At 39.1% G+C, this 6,576-nt stretch overlaps 1 protein-coding gene across 1 annotated transcript in view; it reads left to right on the top strand.

The window, feature by feature from the left end:
* The first annotated feature begins 5,570 nt into the window (after positions 1-5,570).
* LOC311035738 (protein odd-skipped-related 1-like) overlaps positions 5,571-6,576 on the top strand; it is a 14,282-nt gene continuing 13,276 nt past the window's right edge. The window contains exon 1 of the mRNA XM_084044142.1: positions 5,571-5,857. The gene's annotated coding sequence lies outside the window, so the exon portion shown is untranslated. The remainder of the gene's footprint in view (positions 5,858-6,576) is intronic.

Raw genomic sequence — 6,576 nt, 5'->3', positions numbered from 1 at the left:
AGATAGAGAATATAATTGACACCAGACAAGACATTAATCCTGTTGGAACCCAGGATACAGGGTTCTGTGTCTGAGCGCACTACCTGTTTGGGCCACCAGGGTGCCCACAACTTCACTTTTTAAATACTGTACAATTACTTTTCCTAACATTTCGGTCAGTCTGCAGTGGTGGAAGAAGTACTCAGATATTTGACTTAAGTAATAGTATCAATAGCACAATATAAAAAATACTCTGTTACAAGTAAAAGGCCAAAATGTTACAAAAGTATTGGCATCAAAATGTACTTAAAGTAACTAAAGTAAAAGTACTAAAATGTTTGAAAATAGCCTATGTATAAAATAGGGCTGAAGTGGTTAATGTTTTATAATATAATCTATATCTGCAAAGTAACTATAACTAAAGTTCAAATAATTGTATAGTGGAGTAAAAGTACAATATTTGCATCTGAGATGTAGTGGAGTAAAAGTACTGAAAGCTGGAAATACTCCAGTACAGTAAGTAAAAACAATACCTCAAAATGACAGTACTTGAGTAAATGTACTTAGTTACTTTCCACCACTGTCAGTCAGTCAGTTATTTAGTCAGTCAGTCAGTTATTTTGTATATTCATTATTTTTTTGTATATTCGTTGTTTTATGAAGGGTCATTTTAAAGGCTGTAAGTTGGACAGCGCGTGGGTTTCATTTATAGAAGGTTTGTTTTAGATCTACTACTGGCGTCTACTTCCTTTGGCCCGAGTGTTTGGGTTAGAACTAAAGTGATGTAAATAGTTTGTATAATATATGTAAGTGATCTGTAAACACCGTTTCAGAGGGTAGGGGGGAGGGGGGGGGGTCTGGTTTAGTGGCCCTCGTGTTCTGCACTTCCTCTGACTGTGAGTGAGTTTGTGTGTTTGTGTTACGGTACTTTCAAGAACCAAATGTCCCCACAAGAGTAGAATTTCAGAAAAATACAGTGTCGAGGACCAGTGGTGCTATGTACATTTACTCAGTACTGTACTTAAGTAATATTTTGAGGTATTTGCACTTTACTGGAGTGTTTCCCATTTTCAATACTTTTACTTCTACTCCACTACATCTCAGAGGCAAATATTGTACTTTTACTGTTTATTGTTCTTTATTGCAGATTGGGCTTGTCGATCTGCTATTTTTTTTTAGCCTTTTTAGCCCCAAAAAAAATAAGAATGGCATTTATAAATTGTAATCCTAAAATGTTAATGTCCTCACAAGTATAGAAATACAAGTGTGTGTGTGTGTGTGTGTGTGTGTGTGTGTGTGTGTGTGTGTGTGTGCGTGCGTGTGTGTGCGTGTGTGTGTGTGTGTGTGTGTGTGTGTGTGTGTGTGTGTGTGCGTGTGTGCGTGTGTGCGTGCGTGTGTGCGTGCGTGCGTGCGCGTGTGTGTTTGTACTCTTAAGTGCTAAACAATCTTAACAAGGAGGCCGCTCGCCACCAAAGAGCCATCCTTTACACTTTGTTTTTATTTTACCTCCGAAAAAATGTCCATGCTCTCTGTCCAGTGTTGTGTTTATAGCACACAGACAGACACTGTTTGTTCCATGGGGGTTGCTGTAAGCACATTCATTCCTACGGCTGAACTCAGCTCAAGAATAGCAGATCTACACACTTGTAAATAGCATGAACCAATTGCACCACAATACAGCTATTTTCAGAGCGTGACACCATCGCAGTGGCGTGCACAGACATTTTGAGGGGCAGGTGCTCAAGTAAATTATACTTATTTTTGTTTACTTGGTCTGCTATTTTTTTCCCTCTACACCTATACCTCTTTGCCAAAAATAGCCGATCTACAAGCTCACAACGCCTCGCGCTGCGAGGCGTTGTGAGCTTGTAGATCTGCTATTTTTGGCTAAAGTTCTCATCAGAAAAGGGATGCTATAGGTTTCGAGTGGTTATGGTAAAAAGAAAAATCATATCACATAAAGATTTGGCGGACCCCCTGTAGTAACTCTGAGGACCCCCTAGGGGTCCCGGACGCCCTGTTGAAGACTCCTGCTTTTTTCAAAAGGGCACTTCTGGTCAAGAGGGCAAAGGGCAGGTGCTCTAGCGACACCTAGAGTCTATCTGTGCACGTCCCTGCACCATCGTATAAAGAAGTCATGTCAGGCTGAGCAGTGACTGGGCTCAAGATAAATCCACTGCAACAAGCCATTGCAAAACCAGTGTGTGTACAGAAGCACATTATTGGTTTATTTCTATTTATTTATTTTATTTTGTTCATATCATTTATTTATTTCCATGCTGACATTAAAGGAACACTTCGCCCATTTTCAACATTATGTTCATATAGTTGGGCCTCACTAATGCTCAATATCTATGACAATAGCAGATCTACAAGCTCACAACGCCTCGCAAACATTTTCAAAAATGTCTTTCTTATATTATTTGACAATTTTGCTAATATTAGCTTGTTAAGCTTGTTGAAACTTTCTTTCTTTCTTTCTTTTTTAGGTATATTAAAAATGTCTTAAAAGTCCTTAAATGGTCACTTCACTGTCATTTGTACTTTAAGTACATTTTGATGCCGATACTTTTGTACTTATACTCAAGTAAATTTTTAATTCTGGACTTTTACTTGTAACATCTACATTCTACATTGCAGTATTGATACTTTTACTTGAGTAAAAAACTTGTAGTACTGTGTGTGTGTGTGTGTGTGTGTGTGTGTGTGTGTGTGTGTGTGTGTGTGTGTGTGTGTGTGTGTGTGTGTGTGTGTGTGTGTGTGTGTGTGTGTGTGTGTGTGTGTGTGTGTGTGTGTGTGTGTGTGTGCGTGCGTGCGTGCGTGCGTGTGAGTGAGTGACACTGAAATCTCATACTTGGCATGAAAGAAATGATTGTGATTGTCATATACGTGCCGCCAGCAGATGGCAGGTGTTATACACCTTTAACAGAGCTAAAGCAGCTTCTCTGGTTTAAAGGAGAGCATGTCAGAGACCCACAGGCTGATATGATAATAATGTTTTATGTTTTTTAGATATGTTTTATCCACGGACCCCCTTCTGAAAAAGATTGTGTGCCAGAGACCCCCATGAGAGAAGACTAATGGGGGGGGGGGGGGGGGGGGTCTAAATCAGTGGTTTTGAACCAGTGGTCCGGGGACCACCAGTGGTCCTTGACGGAGTACCAGGGGGTCCCCAGCGAAATTAGTTAACGTAATATTTTTTAACCACTTAGCTTTGGCTATTCAAAAATAGCAGATCTACAAGCTCATAGCGCGGCACCGAGTGCCGCGCTATGAGCTTGTAGATCTGCTATTTTTGAAAATCCTTGAAAAAGTGTGCATATCTGTGAATATTTATATTTTTTAAGGCGAAAATTAACTGATATCTTTGCTTCTGGAGGTCCCTGGCACAAAACATTTTCAAATGGGGGTCCGTGGCCAAATGTATATCAATTTAGGGGTCCTTGGCATGAAAAGGGTTGAAAACCACTGGTCTAAAGTATTCCAAATCCTTTGACATTTAAAAAAAATAAAATAAAATAGCAGATCTACGAGCTTGCAGATCTGCTATTTTTGAATAGCCAAAGTATAAAATAGGGTTAAAGTGCTTAAATTGATCCCTGATGCTATGCTAACTACTTCTGCTGGGGACCCCTCGGGAACCCCTTCAAGGACCGCTGGGGGTCCCCAGACCACACTTTGAGAACCACGTGGTTTAAAAGACTTTGTGTAGATCTGTCAAACAGATCAGATCTCAACGTCAAAACTATAATCACCAAATCAAACTGTCAAATGTTGTCATTCTATCAGGCCTGAGACATTCATGACATTTGAAAAGACACTGTGTTTAAAATGTAACAAAACATGTTATAATGTTTTTGTCTTCTCTTTTAGTTTTTCCATGGATGTGTTACATGTAATAAGCACATTATAGCTTGTAACTTACAAGCTATAATGTGCTTATTACATGTTGCATCTCTCTTTTGATCACATAATCTCACATAATGCATCATATCATGACCTAATGAATCTTTTGTCTGTCACCATTCATCAACAATGTACTTTGTGTATTGTTTTATGTTCTGTATCATTATTATTATCTGTATTATAGTCTATAATTATAGCTTTAGGCTGATTGTGGCACGTTATTATATTTGATACAGAAGCTCTTTTCAAAGGAAACCCACGCAAGGTTAAAATATGACACTTTAGTCTGAATTTTTTGAAGGCTATAAATTATCATATAATAATGACAATGATAATAATTGTCATTATTAATTGTCATTATTAAAATAATAATATTATACATAATATTATTATTATTATTTAATGGTAGAGCAGTGGTAGAGGACAACAACATAGAGATCAGTCATAAATGCAGACATGTAAATAAATAGCTAATGATTAGTGCAGAGCTTCATTAGCATGTCTAACTACAGCAGGGCTGTCAGATCATCGTGTCTCTAGTCTAGATAGCAGCTCACCTCCTAGATGTTTGGAGATCTGATAGGATTGTTGTGTGCTGTGAAGGTGCTAAGTACTAAGTAACTAAGTACTTTCACTCAAAGGCCTACTGTACTACAATTCGGAGGTACTTTAACCACTTAAACCCATATGGTTGACGATCTGCTATGTTCTGCAAAAGCTTCCCCCAAAATACAGATGCTGAATGGGCTTTAAGTGGTTAATTTAGTATGGCCATTTTTCAATACTTCATAGCCCCCACTCCATTACATCTCAGAGGCAAATATTGTAGGACATTTGTATTAATGTGTAATTATTTGAAGACTTTACTTAAATGGATAGTTCGCCCAAAAAATTACTTTTTTTCTATCGATTAGGCCTGCTCACCCAATGGATACTTGAATTCATGGATATGTTGTTGTTGCATTCCTAAGCCAATCATTTTTTATTTTTTTTTAAACATTATGTTTTTTGCGGTATTGGTAATCGGAAATAAATGTTTTTTTTTACGTCAGTGATACGTGGGCTGGCTATATATGTTTTAATATTTGGGCTAGCCTTTATGTATGAATATGTGGGCTGGCCTGTATGTATTAATATGTGGGCTGGCTGTATGTATTAATATGTGGGCTGGCCTGTATGTATGTGGGCTGGCTGTATGTATTAATATGTGGGCTGGCTGTGTGTATTAATATGTGGGCTGGCTGTAGGTATTATTATATGGCCTGGCTGTATTAATATGTGGGCTGGCTGTATATGTATTAATATGTGGGCTGGCCTGTATATTAACATGTGCGTTGGCCTGTATTTATTAACATGTGGGCTGGCTGTATGCATTAACATGTGAGCTCAGCTGGCCTGTATGTATTAACATGTGGGCTGGCCTGTATGCATTAACATGTGGGCTGACTGTATATGTATTAACATGTGGCCTGGCCTGTATATATTAATATGTGGGCTGGCCTGTGTGTATTATGTGGGCTGGTCTGTATGTATTAATATGTGGGCTGGTCTGTATGTATTAATATGTGGGCTGGTCTGTATGCAGTGGGAGGGAGCATGACTTTGGGGTGAGAATAAAAGAGGCTGTCCTGTTAGTGTGACCGCAGTACATCAGTTTTTTGGGGGGCGTCCCACACACACACACTCAAACCACTTCACACACACACCACTACATGCGCGCACGTAACTTCTCCTTACCGCACGTCTCTCTGCGTGGAAGCAGCGCACAGACAGACAGACAGAGGACTGGATCATGTTCATTCACTCTCTCTCTGACTGAAACAAGAAGAAACGCTCCTCAGTGAAAGTTTCTACAAACTTTTTCCTGCATCATTTTAAAGCCGTTCCAGAGGTTTTCTCTAAAAGTTTCCAAAAGGAGGAGAAACACCACCTTGAACCTGGAGGCAGCCCTACAACTACAACACTTGTACAGGTACATATATCTTCTCATTCAATAATGAACGTATGATAACTATATAGGCTGTATAATGATCATAAACGGACTTTCTCCTGGTTGTTACGCTGACAGCACAGAAGGAAGGAATGGTTGCATTTGTAACGCTCTAGGATTTTAACAGGATCAAATCAATTGAGGACTTTTTTTTTAACTAAAGTAACGCTCTTTACTGTGATAAATCTGATAACTATATCATTGTTGGTGAAGTGATTTAGCCTCAGATCTGTTTATTTATATGGTTCTAATGCGATGCGACCCTTACATTGAATAATGATAGTAGTTGTGTCCGATGGTTCTTGTAGACTTGGATCAAGGCTATCATCATATATGTATTTTTTTAATCAATTTTTACATTTGCATATCTATCATATCTATTATAGATACGAAAGTATATCTACTACACTATAACACTACAGCTGAGTGAGAATGAACATGAATTGTTATGCGTGGCGATACAGGCTTCATATAACTTCACTATAAAGAGTTGGTTTACAGTTGAAATGTCAATGTGAAACTCAGAGAGAGAGAGAGAGAGAGAGAGAGAGAGAGAGAGAGAGTAGTGCAGCAGGTGGGATGCATCGTCTCAGATGGGAGCGCATTCCAGCACGCGCGCGCACACACACACACACACACACACACACACACACACACACACACACACACACACACACACACACACACACACACACACACAC

The sequence above is a fragment of the Gymnoscopelus microlampas genome (assembly GCF_963454915.1).
Source record: "Gymnoscopelus microlampas genome assembly, chromosome: 20".
In the NCBI taxonomy this organism is placed as follows: domain Eukaryota; kingdom Metazoa; phylum Chordata; class Actinopteri; order Myctophiformes; family Myctophidae; genus Gymnoscopelus; species Gymnoscopelus microlampas.
The sequence above is the reverse complement of the archived record's forward strand: the minus strand, read 5'-3'. Positions and strand labels throughout refer to the sequence as shown.